This window comes from Alosa alosa, chromosome 19, assembly GCF_017589495.1.
Source record: "Alosa alosa isolate M-15738 ecotype Scorff River chromosome 19, AALO_Geno_1.1, whole genome shotgun sequence".
NCBI lineage: Eukaryota > Metazoa > Chordata > Actinopteri > Clupeiformes > Clupeidae > Alosa > Alosa alosa.
In genome coordinates this window covers 19,609,553-19,630,998 of record NC_063207.1, presented here as the reverse complement: position 1 = coordinate 19,630,998, position 21,446 = coordinate 19,609,553, and positions in this window count along the sequence as shown.

Genomic DNA, 21,446 nt, shown 5'->3' with positions numbered 1-21,446 from the left:
GGAACACATCACAGCTGGATGGAGGTGAAATTGCTTCAAATTGAAGCTGGCACTGACGGCGTGCGCTCCTCCTTCCACAAATGTAGAGGCTGAGAACAGGAACGACTGATCCCCTTTATCTTCCGACATTACAGAGGCAGCTGTTTGGAAACGTGTTCGTCGGCGAGGGCAGGCCTGGCCGGCACAAGGCTCGGCTGTGGCAGCGAGTGTGTGTGTGTGTGTGTGTGTGAGTGTGTGTGTGCCATCCAAGCATGAGCTCTTCAGCCTGTCACAGGCAGAGCCGAGGCATAGCGCTCGCACGCCTCATCCACGCACACGATTGCCTCTGCTCAGCTCTCTCACACTCTGTGAGCCCAGAAGGGCTTTCCCTCTTAGATCAGTTAATGTGTTAAATGGGAGCACTCTCTGTTTTGCATGTCTTGTGGGGACAGGGCCACATTTTTTCGTTGTAATATGTATTTCTTTTTCAAGAAAGAAAATAATGCCTTTGAGGTAAATATACATAGTGAAATCTACTTTAACTTTTGCGAAAATGTTTGGAGTCTACTTTTCCATGGTGCTCGATGTGTTTTTCATGTCCTATGTGGGGGACAAACGGGTGGGGAGCACTGGATGGAGATTAGAAGGGGAAGATGGGATTTAGAGCTTTAAGACCTAATCAGCTTATAGTCATATTGTGACATTGTATTTGCCGGCTGGAATAGGTTGAACCCATTAAAACTCATTAAACTTTACAAGTGGAACGTAAAGCGCAATGACCCAGGGGGACAAATAAATCTTCACAACAAGACACAAACACCAAAGCCTAATTAAATTTCCCCTCAAAGAAGATTATTAAGAGAAAGCAATATTGGTCAGTATTTCACATTCAGTGATCACTGTCGGATAACGTCAGAAAGATGCTCTGTTCAAATGCTTATTAACAAAATGAGACTTATTTATCAAATTTAATCATATGGATTAGAGAGGAGCTTGTCTCTGTGAAACGTCTGTTCAGAGAAGCTGATATCAGTGTCCTCTGTGGATCTAACCCTTTAGGTGCACTGTGGATTGGTCTGCCCACAGAGGCAGATGGATTAGCACCACTAACACCTTATGAGCCAACTTGAGATACTGAAAGGAAGCAAAACAGCTGGATCATTGCCATGTGATAACGTTAAGAGTCATTTCTCTGTCCAGCGCTGAAGGATTATGAGAATAGGGTGGGGAGATGAGACTCACCACCAGAACACCTATGTAATTAACCTTTTGTCAGAATAGAGTTCATTCTTCAGCATGTTGAACTTAAGGCTGGACATTGATGCTGCTGGGCAATATGTGGATTGTAACAGTAACTCCAGAAACTTCCAGTTTCAAATGTTCTAAGTTCTATGTGATAAGGTAGTCTATAGACTTCATATATATGTTAATGTTTAAGGAGTCAAAGACATGCATTGACATATATTAATCACATTGAGCTGTGTGTGATGATCTGACTGGAGAAGTTAATAACATTCCACTACATTTCAGGGATTTGAATTGCATTTGACCTCTGTACCACCCCTTCCATCTGCTGAGAAACGCCATGGATATGTAAAGCATGTTTTGAGTTTGAGGTTCTTGAGTTTGTTGTTGAAGTGCAGATTCATTTGATTTGCCTACAGGTGTACAAAGATTAAAAAGCAATGGCTCACAACCAACACATGCATGGAATACTCATCATGGCTCTGGAATGAGAACATTAGAATAGGATGACTCTGAGGACACCTTGTGGATAAGTTAGTAACATTTGGTATTCCTCATAGTTAATTATTTATTTTTTTATTATTATTTTATTTCTCATAATATTTTCAATGTCCCCAGAAAAAGACTGACCTTGTAGTAATTACTTTTGATTCATTCATTGAAGCAAAATTATGAATCTTCACCTTTCAAATGAATAAACCTGCCCATGTTGGACCCATAAGAAAGTCAAGGTTGGTTGTATGAAGGCATTCAAATAAGGAAGGCCTATGTTTACATAAGAAGGGCTTTCATCTAATACAATGTGCCTTTTTACACTTTGCCTGCATTACAATCTGTTTCAAGGTTCAAGTTTATACTCAAATCCAAAATGGTGAATGCCAAAAAGGAACATATCCATATCCATTATGCCTTTGAATAAACCAGTTAGTCCCTTCAACACAGTAGCATTGATATGACCAGTTCTCATCACAATAGAATCTCTTCACAGATAACCTTTTATTTGAATTCCCAGGCTTTGTTCGAAAAAAATATTTGTCAGATCATTTTCCTCTTGCTGAAGGTTGCACATGTTGGCTGGAGAGGCTGGTAACGAGCAGCGTAATTGTGCAGCCTCTGCCAGCCTCTGATTGCATCCTGGGAGCGTGATCAATAGCTGTGCCTCTCACACCTTGCCCACAGCCCCTGGCAGAGGTCAGTTGGCTGTGGGCGGACTCATTGATCAGGGAAGAAACAAACCTGAGGGGCTCCGGGCGGAAGGCCAACCTCCACACAGGTGTACGGCCATTAACAAACAAAGACCAGGGGCTTCCCACAAGATCCTCTTCAGTGGCGGAGCAACAATGCCAGAGGTAAACACAGAAAACAGATTATTCAACAACCAATTTGCACTTGAAATCGACTGAAGGACACCGCTCTCGGACAGGACAATAGATCTCGTGCTTGGAAATCCGCAGCAGGAAATTCATCCATTTGGACCAAATGTTGTGAATAGTTGCTGGCCTCATCAATTAGTTTGGTTGAAATAACAACTAGTACAATGCATTGCTGGTAAATCTCCCCTGATAAAAACTCAGTGTGACATGTAAACTGACCTCACATGTCAGTCTCTTATAACAATTTGTTTCTTAGAATTTGACCTCATCAGAACATCCCTCTAGAACGCAAAGCTTCAGGAATGTTAGTCATGTCCCTACAGAAGGGACTCTGTATCCATTAAAAATATTGATTACTGGGAGACTGTTATGTCCAGGACACAACCTTGGATGAGCAGCTGTAACTGCAACCAATAACCTATAATCCCTTCCTGCTGTGCTAGCCAATAGGAGAGTATCCTGATTGTTAGCTTTATTTTGTGCTATGTTTTGTGCTTATGAAAAGTTCCTCCATACCTACTAGAAATGCTATGAGTATTGTGCAGTTATTGGTGTCATGTGTTTGCATTGTAATTCACATTCAGTCTGCCCCTAGCACTCTTCACCTGAGGTGGTCACTACCCTGAGGCCAGGTCGCTCACACATGATGAGAATGTGTATCAGACCTCTATACATCATAGATTCATGCTTGAAAATGCAAGTGTATATGCCATGTTTAGGCTGTCTAGAAGTAGACCTGTATGATGATTCTGAGAGAATGTGAGATTGATTTAGTCTCTGATAAAGACTGCAGTTCTGTTGTTCTACTGTCTCTCATGACTCCCTTTGTCTCCAGATTTGTATTATATGGCCTTTGATTAGAGATTATGAATATAAATACAACAGCTACTGCTATAAAACATACAAAAATGTATTTATGCAAAACATATTTTATTATTTAACACTGGGAAATTAGCTTTAATGAGAAAAATGACATAAGATGCCCCTTTGGAAAAGCCTTTCTTCCCCACTGAAACAAACCAATTTGAAACCAGCATTATTTTTATCTCTGCATAAAATTGAACACATTTATGACAAAAAGATTAATCCGAAAATGTTTTCCTATAATTACTTTTCCTCCTGGTGTAAAATTTGACCCACTAGCAAACACTCTTTCCCCCCATTGTATCCATAACAAAGGATATGTTTCATTTGTCGGACAAAATGAAGTCATCTCAAATGAATGAGGCTCCGTGCTGGTTTCACAGCAGTCACTTTTATTATGAGAAAGGTTTGAAAGATCTGTGGTTATGAATCTACACCTTTCAAAAACTCCATTCGTTATTGGCCATCTTTGCCATCGCCTCATTATTTTTTATGTGACCACATAAAAAATGTGGCCACGTTATTTCTTTAATAAACTTAAATCCGATGTCTTCTTCTCTCACTTGTAAGAGTAGATAAGAGACAGTGTTGCATTCATCTCAGGTAGTCATGGAAACTTCAACTTCAACCAGGCCCTCCTACCAAGCAAGATTGATTCATCAAGATTAGAAAACCTGTCATGGTTCATTCACCATCTATGGGCAACAGAGGAGTAGGCAAGTATGAACATCAAGCCCTGGCACAGTTGTGAAAAATCCATCAAATCATCCCAAACAAAATTGTTTCAGAAATGTGACCTTGCAACTCTCTCAGCTTTTGTGGGTTTGATCTTTGTAGGGGGTCCTCAACCCACCGAACAAATCAACTTGTGAAAATGAAAAAGAAAAAGGAAGGAAAGGAAAAATCTCATTAGACATGAGGAACTGGGGTGTACTGTTTGAAATTTCATCTGTCATGTAATTGAACTGATGAGGGGACATATGCTGAGTGCACTGTGGCGTTTAATAGTGCATGGTGAAAAAAAAACACCTATCGCGCACAGCAGCTTATCTTACCCTTGGTAAATAAACAAATATCGGAAATGTTCGGCTCAGCCTTAGCGTGGAACTTTGATGTTCTTTCCTCTGATCAAGTCACTGGAGTGTATTGATCTGGAAGTTTGAGAAAAGAGATGTCGGGGGAGGAAACTCGCTTGCTGTCTGTCTCCGGCCCTGACACGGTCAACTCTGAGGCGTTGAGGGGCTCCCTCAATTTCATGAAGACGTGCCATGCTCCACTGAACGCTTCCAGAGCCGAGAGAGAAGAGAGAGAGAAAAAAAGAAAGAGAAACAAGAGATGGAGACATGAAAAAAGTGTGAGTGAGTGATAGAAAGATGCAAATATATGGAGAGAAACTGAGAGACAACAAGTCTAAGAGGGAGATACAGACAAGGATTATGAAAGTGAGAAGAGAAAGAGGCAGAGAGAGCAGGAGAGAGAAATCAGGTGTTAAGGGAGGATAGACTGACAGAGAGGGATGAAGGAATGGAATGGCTGAAAGAGGAAAAAGAGACAGAGAGTGAGAAAGAGAGGGGGGAGGGAGGGGGCTGAGGGATAGAGAGCCCAGCCAGGCACAAGCCTATCAGAGCGGGGTGACAGCTGCCAGTCACCCTGAATCATTCCAGCGTTTAAGGGGATCACAGCTGCAGTGGGCTCAGGCTCTCTCCCAGGACAGGATTGTGGGGGATCAGGCTGGGCGTTGGGGCCAGCTCTGCGGGCCCGCATGCCTGAAATGTTAAACGAAGGCTACAGAGACTGCAGGTCGATGCCAGGGCCTCGGAAGCGGAACAGCTAGCCGCCGCAACCTGCAGGCACTTTGCTGACAAGCTGCCAACGATAACAGCAGAGAAAGCCGAGCAAGGTGCACCAATGTGAAAAAAGCCCCAAACTACTGATTTCAACCCGAGCTCTTAAGCCCAACAGCAAAGAGCAGAGAAATAACAATGCTGCAAGGAAGAAAATATTTATACAACTTAGAGAAGATGACCTCAATGGACTTGTTAGCAAGAACATGGACATTACCCCGAGCTAGCAGTCTGAGTCTGCTCATTTGGGTATAGCTCATGGACAGTGTTGGGAAGGATACTTTCAAAACGTATTCCATTACAGAATACATGCCCAAAAATGTAATTTGTAACATATTCAGTAACATATTCTGAATACTTTGATTACTTCCGCATTGAATTGCATTTTATAAGTGTAGGAATGCGGCCATCAAATTCTGCTTACTAAACAAGCCTATTCTGTGTTCTTCTGTTCCAAATGGCTGAATGTGTTAGGCCCACATAGGAGAATGTAAAGTCAACTAAGTTACCTAATACAACTATAAAATAGCAAGGTGACCAGTAAAACTACAGCAGGCGACTACCCCAGGCTAATTAAAAAAAAAAAAAATGAGGTGACATCAACCCAGTAAAAGTGAGGGGCACATATGACAGGTGGGACGCAAATGACCTGGAAATGTAAACGCTATGCTACTGTATGGCCTAACAGTGCTCTCAAAATTAACGTGATCGCATATTGACAATCAAAAACCGCATGTTAAAATATGCTACTTTCAAGAATAATTCATTTTAAACCTTAAATGTAGATCTAATTAGAAATAAAATAAGCCATAAAGCTATTTTAAGAGAAAATGAAAAACTCAGAATGCAGTGCCTATTTTAGAGGTGGGTTTTAGGCTAGGTCTAAATCAACACGTGAACTACAGGCTTTGTTTATTGATTAGCAAACTGTGTAGGCTAACCGATTGGCCGAAGTAAGCTATTGGGAAAATATCTTTTGAACAGACATCAAGAACAACGATCAGTGAGGTACAGGAGTTACCTGCACTTAATTTACTCCTAATTTGCTGTGCAAACAGTCATTTCAGGGTCTCCGATGGCGCGTCAATAATGCGTGCTGGCTGCATGTGAGGCTAGTGCAAGACAGTGGGGCTTGGATTTAAACATGGAAACAATTAGCTTGGGTGCCAGCCGAACTTAGCCCTGCCCACAACATTTGAAGTCAGGAAGTTCGGTCTGGCATTGCTCCGTTGTGAAGCAACTATGCTCGAACCAGCCTGTTAGGACCAATCAAATTGGGCTTTACGATGATGGACAGGTGAGCAACAGTGCCTCATCTATAATGTCATCTGAGCATGCTTAGGTTAATGCATATTATTATGACCGCCGCGCAGCTAAGCGGCGATCATATAGGTTTGAGATTTTTTTTTTTTTTTTTTTTTTTTTTTTTTTTTTTTTTTCGCATGTCCAAATTTCCGTCAATGATTCCCGGGACACTGAAAGACCGGGGTAGACAAAACTTGGTGGGCATGTAACCCCATATGGATAGCATGGAACCATCGTTTTTCGTTTTGATCTGTAGCCCCAGCTGGACTGCACCCCGAAAGGAGGGTAGGGCGAACCTGAGTTTTCTGTGAATATCTCGAGAACCGTAAGGTTTAGGAGGACCACCTTTTTTTTGTATGTTGATCTCAAGGGGCCATGTCAACCCATTCCATAACCACTAATTTCATGTATAGCGCCACCTAGTTAAACACAAAAAAGTAAAAATGAGGTGTTGTAATTGTAGGTATCTGTGACCTAACATAGTCAAAACTGCACGAAATTGGAAGTGTAGGATCATTATGACACCCTCTGTATGCACGCCAAGTTTTGTGGAATTCCGTTCATGGGGGGCCACACAATAAATTAATTTATGTTACTATACACCAACTGGCCTGTAGGTGGCCGGAGACAGTTTTCTGTGAATATCTCGAGAACCGTAGGGCCTAGGAGGTCCACCTTTTTTTTGCATGTTGGTCTTAAGGGGGCATGTCAACCCATCCCATTACCACTTATTTCATGTATAGCGCCACCTAGTTAAAAATTAAAAAGCAAAAAATTAGGTGTTTTCATCACAATATCTCTGGCTGACAAGGTCAAAACTGCACGAAATTAAAAGTGTAGGATCATTATGACACCCTCGAATGCATGCCAAGTTTTGTGTACTTTCGGTCAATGGGGCCCCTACAATAAAATAGCGTATGTGTACATTTAGTGGCGATACACCAACAAGGATTCCCGGGACACTGAAAGACCGGGGTACACAAAACTTGGTGGGCATGTACCCCCACATGGATAGCATGGAACCGTCATTTTTCGTTTTGATCTGCAGCCCCCCCGCTGGACTGGACCCCCCGAAAGGAGTGTAGGGCAGACACAGTTCTCTGTGGGCAGACACAGTTCTCTTTATGGTATGTTGGTCTCAAGGGCCCACATAAACCTGGCTCATAATCACTCATTTGTGATTTGTACCCCCGGTAAAAAAATGAAAATGCAATATTATTCTGCTTTAATCGCCCTATCTTCAGTTAAGATGTTCAGAACTGCACCAAATTTTATGTGTATGATTGACCTGGCATTCTCTTGGGGTCTGGGGGTATGCCAAGTTTAGGTAGAATTTCATCCATGGGGGTCTAAAAAATTAGGTTATGTGTACATTTAGTGACTGTACACTCATTGGCCTGTAAATGGCGGTGCACACATATAAACATGCACACACACAGGCACCCACATACTATCGGTATTAGAGCGGCCGATACATAATTACAAATTCAGTAGGATCAAAAGAAAGCCAAAATAAATATTCATCATCATCATCATGGCTGCATTTTTCAGTATTGGCGATAAGTAGTCGTTTGTCCACTAGATGGCGCATCGTTGCAGTGAGGCGTAATTTTGTTGGAAGTTAAAAGTGGGTTGGGGAAAACAATGGACACTTCCTACAAGGACTGTAATTTACATTGCGAACATCTAATAAGGACAGGGCGATGTTCACATGAAGTTTAATTCCCATTTCTTCTTGAAGCGAAATAAATCTGAGGATGTTTATCGGACATGCTTGGTTTTACTGCGAATGCGTTAATCTTGTAATATCAATAAGGACCTAGGTAATGTTACCGTTAAGCGTTGGTTGAGTGGTAGAGGCCCATTTGATTGATTGCATTTGTAGAAAACTATAAATCTTGGTTATACCAAACAAATTGATAGCAGCACTGTTTGTATCTTTTCGACTGTCATTTATTGCCGTGCTACAAAATCATTCTGTGCAATGGAAGATTTACCAACGTTACACCCGGTCTGATACAGTTTTGCCTATACATCGTGAGACTGAGGCGCCTGTTTATTTTGTTTTAAGTGCGTGCAGGGTGTGAGAGGGGAATCGATGTGCTTTGATTACAGCTTGGTAGTTGTAGTCTGTGAAATTAAAAAGCGATGTGTGTGAAGTATCAAACAATGACACCTTCATTTCATTATGGCTGCTTTTAGCAACACACCTTAAGCTATGTGTAGTGGGTCCCATTTAGAAGTGGCTACTTCATTCGGCTTTCCTTGACTCATGGAGCTGCGTGAATGTTATTACAACTTTTAAGCCCGCGATATGGCAGTTTAAGTCCGCTTGATACTGTAAATTAAGTAAGCCATTGGTTTCCAAAGGAGATTTTATTTATTATTAAGCCAGCATAGCCTATTGACAATTTATGTTGTAAATAGGCCTACCTTATAATCCTACCTGTAGCTTAGGGAAGCTAACAGCTTTCTATTAGGATCTAGTTTGTTAGTTACAGTTTTGTCATAACTCCCTAATGCATTTTTGCATTTAGAATAGCCAGGCGTGTATATCTCAATCTGAAAATTAAACAATATCGGTGCCTATGGACTAGGCTGGGTGAACCCAGCCTGATCTGCCCGCTATTTATTTTTGATTTCTTAAAAGATTGAGCTTGGTCTGATGAAAGCCAGACTAGCCATGGACCTCAGTTACACAATGCAAGGGAACATGAATCAGCCTATATTTACCGCGAACAATAGCGGACAAAAGCTCTTCAACTTTGGCCCGTTAAAATGTATGAACAGTCTAGCGGCGCATTTCATCAAGGCCCATTTGGACATGTCAGTTATTTGCACCACTGGTTAGATGTAAAACAGCATTTCGTTTCAGACTACTGTTACTTAATTTGTGCATTAACAATAACGTTTCAGACTACTGTTACTTAATTTGTGCATTGACAATAAAATATTACATGAACTAAAGATGACTAAAATCTTATGTAGAAGAAGAAACATTCACAAAAATCCATCCATCCATCCAAAATGACCTTTGTTTTTGATAGCTGTTGAAAACGGCATGGAACTGACAGAGATGTTTTTGTTTATAAATACATAAAAAAAAAAATAAATAAATAAATAAATAACATTATGCTGATACCTTTTGCTTTTCCCAAATACAATGTAGCCTACAGGTGTAAGTGACCTTTCATCAATCCAGTTGCAATGGATGAACTGTGATGAACTGCCCTACTTGTGATTGTTTAGAGATTTTAAAGGTTTTATAACAATGCTACATCTTCTTTGGCTATTCTACAATCTATTCACCTTTTCAGCACCAGTAGGCTACTTTCTGTGCAGCCGCACACACACACTCAGGCATGCCAAACAAGCATACACAAAAGTTTCAAGAGTGGAGGATGGAGTAAAATATGGAGACAAATTGAAGTGTGATTTATTTTCGCGGATCGGATGTACAGGACTGAGCGGCGGTCATATTTTGTACCGCTATGCGGTACATCTAGTTTCATTAGGTTTCATCATCGAAAACAATTATTTCTGAAAACTTTGGCCAAAGTTGATATGTGGGAAAACTCTGGTTTCACTTTCATTAAGGGAAAGTGTGTTTGCAATTGTGACATGTTGTTCTCTCGTCTGTTTGAAATCTCTGATTGGCCACCTGTTTGCTTGAAGGGTTTGCGACACAAGTCCCCAGCTGTTTTATAACATGTTTGTAGCATCGGTGTTCAACGGAATTATTTTTAATAAGGGGAAATATCCATTTTTCCTAATAGCCTGCTACGTATTTAGGTGTGTTAGATTTCGCTATCGAGTGTTGTAACCTAGGAGATATTGACAGCACAATAACTTTTATAAAAGACCAGAAAACAATATTAAGGCAATTGTGGAGAAGAAGGATGGTTCGTGTGTTCTTCCTACAGCTCACGGTAAGCTTTCGTTGCTCTGATTGGTTAAGGTCTATCCAATTGAGTGCAGAGGCATTCCCGCTGGACCTGAATCGGTTGAAACACGCCCCATAATTACGTCCCAATGGAGCAATATCAGAATCATATTCTGACTAGAATCTGAGTATGATGCGTCAGGCTAGGAAACAATTTCATCATAGATTGCTTTCAGAGGCTTCTGGGAAATGCTTGGAGTTGCCTTAATTTATTTAGAGAGCAAACAAACTTGTGAGACAGAGTGGGCTCAGGCTCTCTCCCAGTGTAATCCATTAATTTCAACAGTGTAACTGTATTCTAAATACCAACTATTTAAATTCTAACTGTAACGGAATACAGTTACTCATAATTTGTATTTTGAATACGTAACGGCGGTACATGTATTCTGTTACTCCCCAACACTGCTCATGGATCAGTGGTTTCTGCCTGGTGTTTTCTGTTCCCTCCTGTATCTTCAGCATTATGTAGTCTCTCATTTCAGCACACAAACTCTTGTCTGAAGTAGGTTGGCAAAGTTTTTAGTGAACTCGTGCAAGCGATGGAGTCACAGACCTTGATTTGTTCTTGCTCGTAGAACAGGGTGCATAGCCAGTGTATTCATTAAAATCATAAACAAACCTTGGTGTCAGAGAGGGGCCCCATGCTCTGTCTTGTCAGATAACAAAAAACAACAAAAACAACATTGAATGATTTTCTACAACATCTTACATCTCTATGGTGTCTTGTTTTTTTGTTGTAAGAATCCATTGTTTCATCTTAATTCCACTGAGACAACAAGCCCTGTAATTCAACAAATGGAAGTGGGTGGGAATAAAAGACAATTATACACAAGCTCTGTGAGGACAACATCAACGTCGACAACAATTCTGAGTTCCTCTCACGTACCTTACCGAGCTCGATGTCTCTGCGGCAGAAAGCTGCAGGACGTGGACCTGAGCACGTCGGGCCTCATCATGGACCTTGCATGTGAAGGAGTGCTGATAAGCCTCAGAGCGGTCAAAGCCTGATCACACACACACACACACACACACTGCACTCGGAGCTCTATTTGCCTCGTACCAGCTCAGCAGCCAACAACCTCCGGTGATGAGAGGAGCGTAAACACTCCAGGCCTGGGTTAGGGGAGCTGAGTAGGAGATAATGAAAGTGTTTGGGGAGTGGGGAGTCGGCCGGTGCGATTCCGCTGGCATCTTTAATGGACAAGGCTGATTTGGTTCAGTTAGGGCTCCCTAATTTGTCTTCCTGGCTTAAAAATCATTAACTTTTTTCCCTATTTAAGTCACTGTTGCATATGGCAAGGCAATGATTTTCTGTCAGGCCTAGGGAAGAGAGAGAGAGAGAGAGTGCATGAGGGCTTGCGGTGAATTTCCAGTTAAGGGGTGGGAGAAAGATTTCATTCTGGAGATTCTGGAGTTGCCTCATACATCTCAATGCGGGCCTAATGAAGTCAGATTAAATTTCATTGTTATACCTGCTCTGGTTTCAGGTAACAGGAGACAGGAATAGAACTGACTTCAGGCATAGCAGCAGGTTCCCATCTGCACACAGCAGCCCCCTCCATCCCTCCCTTGGCTCCTCACAGTATGGTGTGTCAGTGTCAAGGCTGTGTTGATTTCCAGCTGAAAACCACTGATCCTACAAATCGCATTAGGTTAGGAACACAGGCCCTTGTTGACGCTGATAAAACGTGACACCCCTCAGTCCAGCTGCGATCATCAAAGCGGATTGATTCCTCCACTGCACCATTTTCTAACTGCAGGGGCGAGGAGCATGCGAGCGAGAAGGAGAGGGCATGTGATTTAAAGAGGACCTGACAAAACCCAAGTCTCTCAGCGCCCGAGTTGTTTACGAGTTTTTTGCACAGGCTGGTGAAGACCAAACCCGACTCGGCGAGCTGTCGAGAGGAGCCCGCGTGAGGCCGTGTGCGATGTCAGGTAGCAGTGACGCTGTCACTCACAGCGATAGGCAGCCTGGATATACAGCCAGAGGCAGGGTTCAATCAACTGAAACATCAGGCGCTGCTAAACAAAGAGAGCAGGCAAAGAGGAGTGAAGGAAAAATGCTTCAATTTATCCACTTCAGACATCTGCAGGAGCCGCAGAACCTCCTGCTGTTACAGCATGCTAACAATATGTTTTGGAACAGCATAGCCATACCGTTATCATCTCTACATCCTCTATCACACAATTTAGCAATCAGAGCAAACACAAGTGAAAAGGAAAATAAGAAACAGAATTGTTTTTGAATGTGACATAAAAAACAGAATAGCGTTGGTGGACAGAAGGATATAAAAGCAAAGACTTAACTGTTTAGCACTGTATGTAGTAATGGAAGCTGTTAAAGCAAGCCCTTAATACTTGTTTTTCACAGTATAGATGCATGTGTGTGTGCTTTCATTTATTTGCAAACCCCCTATTTTGTACCCTCTGTTGGATGATGGAAGAAATGTGCAAACAAACAATCAAACAAACATCTCTTTCCATTTCAAAAAGATTTCACACTTGATATTTACCAAAGGCACAATATTTACTGATCCATACTCTGACACTCCATACTCTCAAACATTGACAGGGTCAGTGTAACTTCCACGGTCATGAGTGTCTGTATGGATCACTGAAATCCTCAGCGAAATGCCAAGATGCGGAAAGATGCATTCTTTCATAGGGCACTCTTGTCCTCTCTCAGAAGGGCCGTGTCACTTTTCATAACAGATGAGGATATGATTGTTTCCCCTGTCACGAAAGCTCTCCAGGACTTGAATATTTTGTCTGGCAAACGCTCGACCAAAAATAGCCCGAATCTGACCATGTGGATATCTTGTCAGCCAGCATATTTCCAGTCCATGATCAGGTTTTTTTTTGTAACAATTTGTTTTTCATATGCACCTCTGCACCTTGGCGTGCTTCCGAGAGAGACTTGGACACAATGGAGCAGGCTTCTGAGTCATACACCTCTATGAATTATACATCGGACGTCACGCCGGCACTCCCATTCACCGTACACTCTCTGATTTGCCCTCTAGCTGAACCTTGCCATCACGGTCCGCTTAATTCGTTTGCAATACACAACGGCGATGGCTGCCATCGATTGGGTGAGAGGGCCTTATGGGAGATCAAAGCTGGTTTCAAGGCGACGCCACTTTCACCTCACTGTTGAGTCAGTCAGCTGCACATGTATGTATGTGTGTGTGTGTGTGCTTGCGTGTCTGTGTGTGAATGTGTGTGCACCTGCATACATTATGTGTGTATGTGTATGTGTGTGTGTGTGTGTGTGTGTGTGTGTGTGTGTGTGTGTGTTCATGTGTGTGTATGCGCCTGGGGGATGTAATGTATTTGATTATGCAAACACCACTAGAGCCTCGTCGGTGTGTGTGTGTGTGTGTGTGTGTGTGTGGCTTTTAAGCGTGCTGGAAATCCCTGTCCTGCACTCAACCCGGCCGCACCACCCAGGCGGCTGTGCCAGCTCCCATTACTATCCAGCACACCACCAGCCCTAATAGCCATTCTCTCTAAATGCTCCGCACCGCGCCACGCCGATGTCAATGGAGATACAAGCACCAGTCAAGCAGGCCCCCTGTCATGCGTATTGACTTTCCTGTCTGACGGACAGAGATACTGTGCCGTGGACTCAGTATCGGGCAACTTTGGCAGCGGGGAAGGCTGTAGGGACGCACGGGGGCCAGATCTGATGGGCTGATCGGCCGGACCGGGGCCCCAGCCAGACAGATCCACGAGTCGGATTGCGGCCTTATCTCACCCAGCCTGATGTGCACTGGCTGTGTTTATATGCATGGCTGAGTCATTAGCGCTTAGCTTAGCTTAGCTTAAGAGACAGATGACATTCAGCCCTGCCATGAAGGCTGACTGGGGATCAGTGACTCAACGGAGATGAGGTGACCTTCCTCGACTTCTCTTGGCCATCTGGATCATCATAAGTCACAAGGGGTTAAGTGAACATGTGTTCATATGGGATTTGACACCTACATTTATGTCCATACATACATATACATACATACATACATTGATTCTTGTTGTCCTATTTATTTGTGTAAATTCCATGACTATTTGTGAATCTCTAGCCATCTCTAGTTTCTTATCTTTGTCTCTTTTCACTTAAGAGTATAATTCATGATAAAGATGAACAACTATCATCAGTATACTATTATTCTTCTGCAGCTCTTAAAAACGTCACTGTCATAATCAAAACAAGCCGTCAAACTTTGAGGGCTTACCAGCATGACTCAAAGTGCAGCCTGACTGACTGGCATGTCATGAAAAGCATTACGGATTTTCTGGCTTGCGCAGAGTTTAAACCCCATCATCCGGTGGACATTTTTTATGGTCATTAATGTGGAGATGATGGCCCATCGTTAATGCCTTGTAATGGCAGTGCACAGCTTTAGAGAGGCAGTGTGACATCTGTCAGCCAAATATAGGCCATAAATACCAGCCCGGGTGGCTGTGGACACACACATAATGATGTGTGAGCTTTTTTTTCGTTTCTGTCCTACCACTCTCCATCTCAGATCTCTGCGAGCTCTTCCTGAGCCTCGTCTCTCTCTCTCTCTCTCTCCCCTTTTTTTCTCGATCTCTCCCTGCCCCCTCTCTCTCCTCTCTCCCTCACTTTCTGTCTCTCTCTCTCTCTCTCTCTCTCCCTCTCCCTCCCTGTCTCCCCCCCCCCTCTCTCTCCCTCTCCCCCTGCCCCCCACCCCCTCTCTCTGCGGCAGCTCTCCTCCTCCATTTGTTAGGAGGTCCATCTCATCCCTACTGCCTGTGGACGTGGACACATTAGAATGAGAAGCCTATTAAGGTGTGGGCCGGTGGCACTGTCCCCGCCGGGCCACGGCGTGTTTACCTCCTGCAGCTCAGGCTGCGGGAGGCCCCTCGAGTCCCCCGAGCTCAGCCGACTCATTTGATGCAACCTCTAATTAAAGAGGCCATCATCCCTAGCTGTGGCCACGTCAAGTCAAGCGTCATTATCTACGATGATAATCTCTCCCGCGTCAGATTTTTGTCAAACTAATATTCCTCCACCCGCGGAGCTGACTAACCCTCACCCCTACCCCCACACTCTCTCCTGAGCAATGCCAAGGATTTCTCCGCCTGTAATGAAAAAAGATTAGATTAAGGGAAATGTATATGTTCCGTGGTTGAGCACTGAACACTGAACTTCAAATGTACTTTGTGCAGAGTGGGGAGAGGACAGCTGTGTGGGGGACAGTGCAGCTGGAATAGCCTCTCATAGTTAATTACACAAACACAGAGGGATTGTGTGTGTGTGTGTGTGTGTGTGTGAGAGAGAAAAAGAGAGTAAGAAAGAGTGTTTATTTGCAAATATGCATGTGTGTGTGTGTGTGTGTGTGTGTGTGTGTGTGTGTGTGTGTGTGCATGCATGTCTGTGTGCGCATGTGTCTGTGCCATGGCTGGATGGCCAGAGTGGCTGCGTGTACATATTTACTCGGCTTTTTCACAAATTGAGCAGCTTATCTACTGAGGGCAGGCTCGCTGGCGCCATGACATCAACACCAAACCTGCTGCCGCGCGCTGGCAGACTGAACCTGTAGGCCAGGTGCATGCTGGGAGTGCTGCGGCAGGGAACGCACCAGGGGTGGCTCCCGCCGGCGTCCCACCCCGCCACTCTCACCCACCGCACCGAGAACAAAGAGGCACGCACGTCCACGACTCTTATCCTAATAAAAACACATTGTGCTCTGATACACGCGCATCGCCTGGGCACACGCGCACACAGCCTTGACGATGGAGGGAAAGAGACAGAAAAAAAGAAAGGTAGTGAAACGGTATCAGAGGTTTAAGAAGGTGTGAAATGTATTACTGGGGGGATTCCGAGGGGGAAGGAGAGAGGCTCCTCTGGCAGCCGCAGTAATGGACTGGTGAGCCGTGAGTCAAATTAGCCTCCCCATCTCCTAACGCAAATGAGAGGCGGCTGAGGAGGAGCATGGAGAGGCAGAGGAGGACACGGAGCCGAAGACTGATCTGGGAGCAGTGGGCTGTGGTCGTCCGGTGGGCCTCCTGTTGATTGGATTGTGTGATGAGTTTGTTGATTGGCAGAGCGGAAAGGACAGACATCCGTGCATCTCTCACTCCCTTCTCAGTTTAAAGGATATCGGTCACACACACACACACACACACACACACACACACACACACAAACACACACACACATATTTACAGACAGACACACACACACACACACACCACACACACACACACACTGACACACACCTACACAGTGGGAGAGTGAAAATAGGCCTGGGCTAATGAGGTATTGTGAGGTTGTGGCCAACACGAGCTTTAGCCCTGACCAGATGTACCCTGGCTCCGACTCAACACACTCCTCTCCCTGTCCTCTCCATTTGGATGAGACGTCCAGCCGTGTGACTGTGTGTGTGTGTGTGTGTGCGTGCGTGCACATGCATGTGTGTGTGTGTATTTATATGTGTGTGTGTGTGTATGTGTGTGTGTGGGTGTGTGTATATATATATATACGTGTGTGTGTGTGAGTGTGTGTACAGTATACATGTGTGTGTGACTGTGTGTGTGTGTGTGTGTGTGTGTGTGTATACATGTGTGTGTGACTGTATGTGTGTGTGTGTGTGTGCGTGCATGCATGCATATGTGTGTGTGTGTGTGTGTGTGTGTGTGTGTGGGATGTATGTGTGTGCAGACAGTGGACTCAGATGGATGCCTGACTCACTTGCTCCTGTGGACGAGCCACGGTGGTGTTGGGTTGCATAAGGGATCTGTAAATAAAGCCTCACCTCCATTTCACTCAGCCCACTGGTACTGCCAACAGCAGCAGCAGACGTCCCTACACACACACACACACACACACACACACACACACACATGCACACACACACACACAGAAAAAGAGAGAAGGAGAGAGAATATGCACAAACACTCTTGCATACACACATATACATCCACAAAAACACATTACTCACTCTCTCTCTTACACACACACACACACACACACACACACACACACACACACACACACACACACACACACACACACGCCAGCTTAGCTTGTCAGGTATAATTTGAGTTACCGATATGAGAGAGATCTGTAACTTGATATTGCACTGGCAAAAGCTGAAATGATATTGGTGAATTTTTCATGAGTAATTACAGCATTTTTGGCATTCCAATTTCAGAATGTTATTGATGGACACTTTGAAATGACGCCTTGTAAATCTGATGTACATTGACTACATTAACATTAAATAGTTGGAGCATTGGCAAAAAACGACATCTTCTGATGTATAAGAAACAGAAAAGAAAAAAATTGCCAAAGGAACTGCATGGCTACAACAGAACTCTGCTGCTGCACCTGCGAGTCGTTTTTCCTGCTGCCACTAGATGGCGCATGATTTTCATGAACATCCCAGTGGCTCCAGCCCTATGAGGAAGCAGAAGCAGAGATTCCATGAGCGTGGTGGTGAGAGACCTTGTGACCATGCTGAAAAGCTTAAGCAGAGGATCTCCAAGAGAAGTGATTATCCGTCGGATTCTTGAGTGGAAATCCAGGTGTGTTTAAGCTATTTAAATCGAATGGCATCAAACCTTGTGATCCACGCGTGGCTTAACTACCCAGGATTCTCTCATTGACCTGCCCACGCTGACAGGCGTGGCGGAGCAACCTGAGAGACAATGTTTAATCTTAGACTGGATCCGGCGTTTGTAATTCCACCTATCATTGAGCAGAAGAACCTGGACCGGTTTGGAATTTCATACTTTGCATGGTGCCCTTATTTTTGTCCATATACTCTGTCAAAGTCCTTTCTTCAGACAGCTCCAGCCCAGCCCCGGCTTTCTGTAATATCAGCAGTTAGAGAGTGAAGCACAAAGTGTGCTGTGCGGCACATTTTAAATAACCAAACCAATTTTTAAAAACTGTCAGTGGATGTCATTTTGCGCCCGTGAAAAATGTATCTGGCTGATGATGCCTGAGGTATGCCCATGGCGCTAGTGTAGATTTACTATTTGTTTGGAAAGAGCAGCTCTCATGCAATGTGCAATTTTGGCCCCCCAATCACAAACCATCAAACCAAAGAGGGGCTATTTTATGAGCAAGAAGCAGTTTGCTTTTCTTACACACACACACACAGGTGGGCAGGGTGGCTGGCAGCCGGGAAATCACTCAAAAGAGGAGAGCTTTTGTTTAGCTTTTGTTGATCGTCTTGTGCATTTCTGTAGTGCCGCGGCAAATAGGAAATCTCAGCAGAGCAGCTGTTATCAAATAAATGCTGCGGTTCAGAGGGCTGATGGCAGGGGACAGGTTTAATAGTCGCGCAAAATGTCTGCGGGTCTCCCTCCATAGGCCGTAAATCCTATTGCTCGCTGCAGCTTGTTCTCTTTTCTTCTCCGACTAATGAAATCCCCTTAAGCCTGCTGGGGAAATGATCGTTCCAGCCTAGAACCAATCAGCTCCCAGATTAACACACATTTTGTGGGCACGGCTGCTTCCTGGGGCGACGCAGACCCGACTGTGATCCGGAGGGGGCCTGGAAAAAATACAAGTGAAATAATACAAAAAAAGGTACTTCATTTCAAGGTTTTCTCACTCACAGTCAACCTCAGCACCGTCTTAAATTAGGTTTGCGTCCCCATTTGAATTTTATATTATTAGTTATGCCCACTTCAGTGAATGGCCTTTATGCCACATTTAGACTTCTTGGCACACTTATGATAAGTTGATCATGTCCCAGTAGACGCTCTTCAACAGTAATCTTTTTCCAGCACACACTGACTTCACAGACATATATGAAGTCAGAACATCATCTGCAGAAAGGCCATCCTAGTTTCACAATACCTAATTATGTCTGTTAAGGGGTTTGTCCATACATGGAACCTTTTGTCACCTGCTAAGATGTCCATTTCACAGAACTTAAGGGGCTATCTGCTTACGTCTGTAGGGAGATCTGTCAGCAATTACACCCTGTGTTTGTTTGGAATATGCTGTACCGCCTGTCCACTTGGCTTCTGTTTCGTGCAGTTGTGTCCCCAAGCCTCTAGCACTCCCCAGTGCAGGGGCTCAATTTTACTCCAATAATTGGACATCGGAGCCCCGGTCAGAAAAGTGGCTGGTGACAAGTGGAGCAGTGTCAGGTTTACAGCCGTAGATATGGCGATAAAAATAGACAATCTGACACTTACAATGATGGCAAGGAATGGCCAAGGTTGGCTGTCCAAATTCACAGCAAGAACACTTCTCACTCTCCTCTCTCTTCTCTCGACTAGCTTCTGCTGCTTTGGACTGAGAAGGCCCCAGATAAGGTAATTTCAGGGACAAATTAGCTCCTCATCGTATATTCTGATTGATACGAGAGACTTGGATATGGACACCATGGTTTCACAGTGGGACATTTTCTGAAAGCCTAAACTGCAATGTGTAACTCCAGAGAGTAGCATTAGGAGACCAATCGGGCTGCTGTAGGCTGCAAAACCACATAGTCTTAAATGTTTAAAGAGCAAGTATGAGGCGACTGTGAATTTAATCTATTTTTCAAGTGGCTCTTGCTGCTATGAATGTTCTCAGAAGTGTGGAGCATTAACCACAGTGTCCGTGCAGATACTGAATACGTTAGGGCATCGAGATAAGTGACTTTAGGCATACCATTAAGAGTTCAGAGAGGAAGTAGTTTTGCAGGGAACAATTTCATTATTTTCCTCATTTGTCTCTTCCAGTGACTCTCAGAAGGTAAATTAGCAGGATTCATGCAATTCTGTGAGAAAGCTGATTGTTCTTTGTTCAGCAGTACATTATAAGTGACAGTTAATCAGCCTACCAAGGTTAGTAGCTCCATTCAACATATCGTATTGAAAGGTATGGTTTTTTTTTTTTTTTTTTTTTTGACTGGGTGCAAACTCGAACATTAGGCGGGCAATAGCACCTTTGATTGACTGACAACTAATTATTGGTGACAAGCCATTGTGTTCATGAACAATTCGCTGCATTCCAATTTCTGAATGCCATAGGGATTTAGACACCTCATCTGTCACATTTCCACACGAGAGAAAGTACTATCAAGTATGCAGTGTTAGTCAGACTTTGGATCCTAAATCCAAAAATACTAAAAAGTTTTTTTTATTTGCTTGTTTTGCTTGTTTTGATTAATGGATAGCAAAACATTGCCTTAGGTAAATATAATAATATATATTTTTTATATTTAGTTTACAAATGTGTAGATTTTTGTGTGGAACATAATGTGTAAAATACATATACCGTACATTCAAGTTACTTCAAATATTTGTTTTTTCCCGAGAAATGCCCTGAAGGAATCAAATCTGTAACTTTGGTGTCATTTCACTGTTTATCATAAACGACTACAAACACAAAAATAGCTCTTATTCCAGCATGGCAGATCATACCCAGAGGTCCCTGTAAGTCCCAACACACACACATACGCATGCACGCACACACACACACACACACACACACACACACACACACACACACACACACACACACACACACACATACACACACACACACAAACACACAAACACTCAAATAAACTAAACACGTAAATGAATGTGAGACACCACATCAAAGAACTTGTGCTTCCTTCATGTTGCACGTGGGTTGCAGCTGATGTCCGCGCTGTGCCAAAGCCTCTCCCCACTGGGACTGAAGGACATGGCGTACATGGCCACAGTCCCCTGAAAGCACCGCAGATGCATCATCCGGAGGTGGCGAAGAGAATAAACAACATAGCAACCAAGGGACAGGTGATAAATCACAGACAAGCGATTAATCTGAATATCCCACCGCTCTAGAGAGAGAGAGAGAGAGAGACAGACAGAGAGACAGAGAGAGAGAAAGAGACAGAGAGAGAGACAGGAAGCTGATCTGAGAAGCAAGTGCAC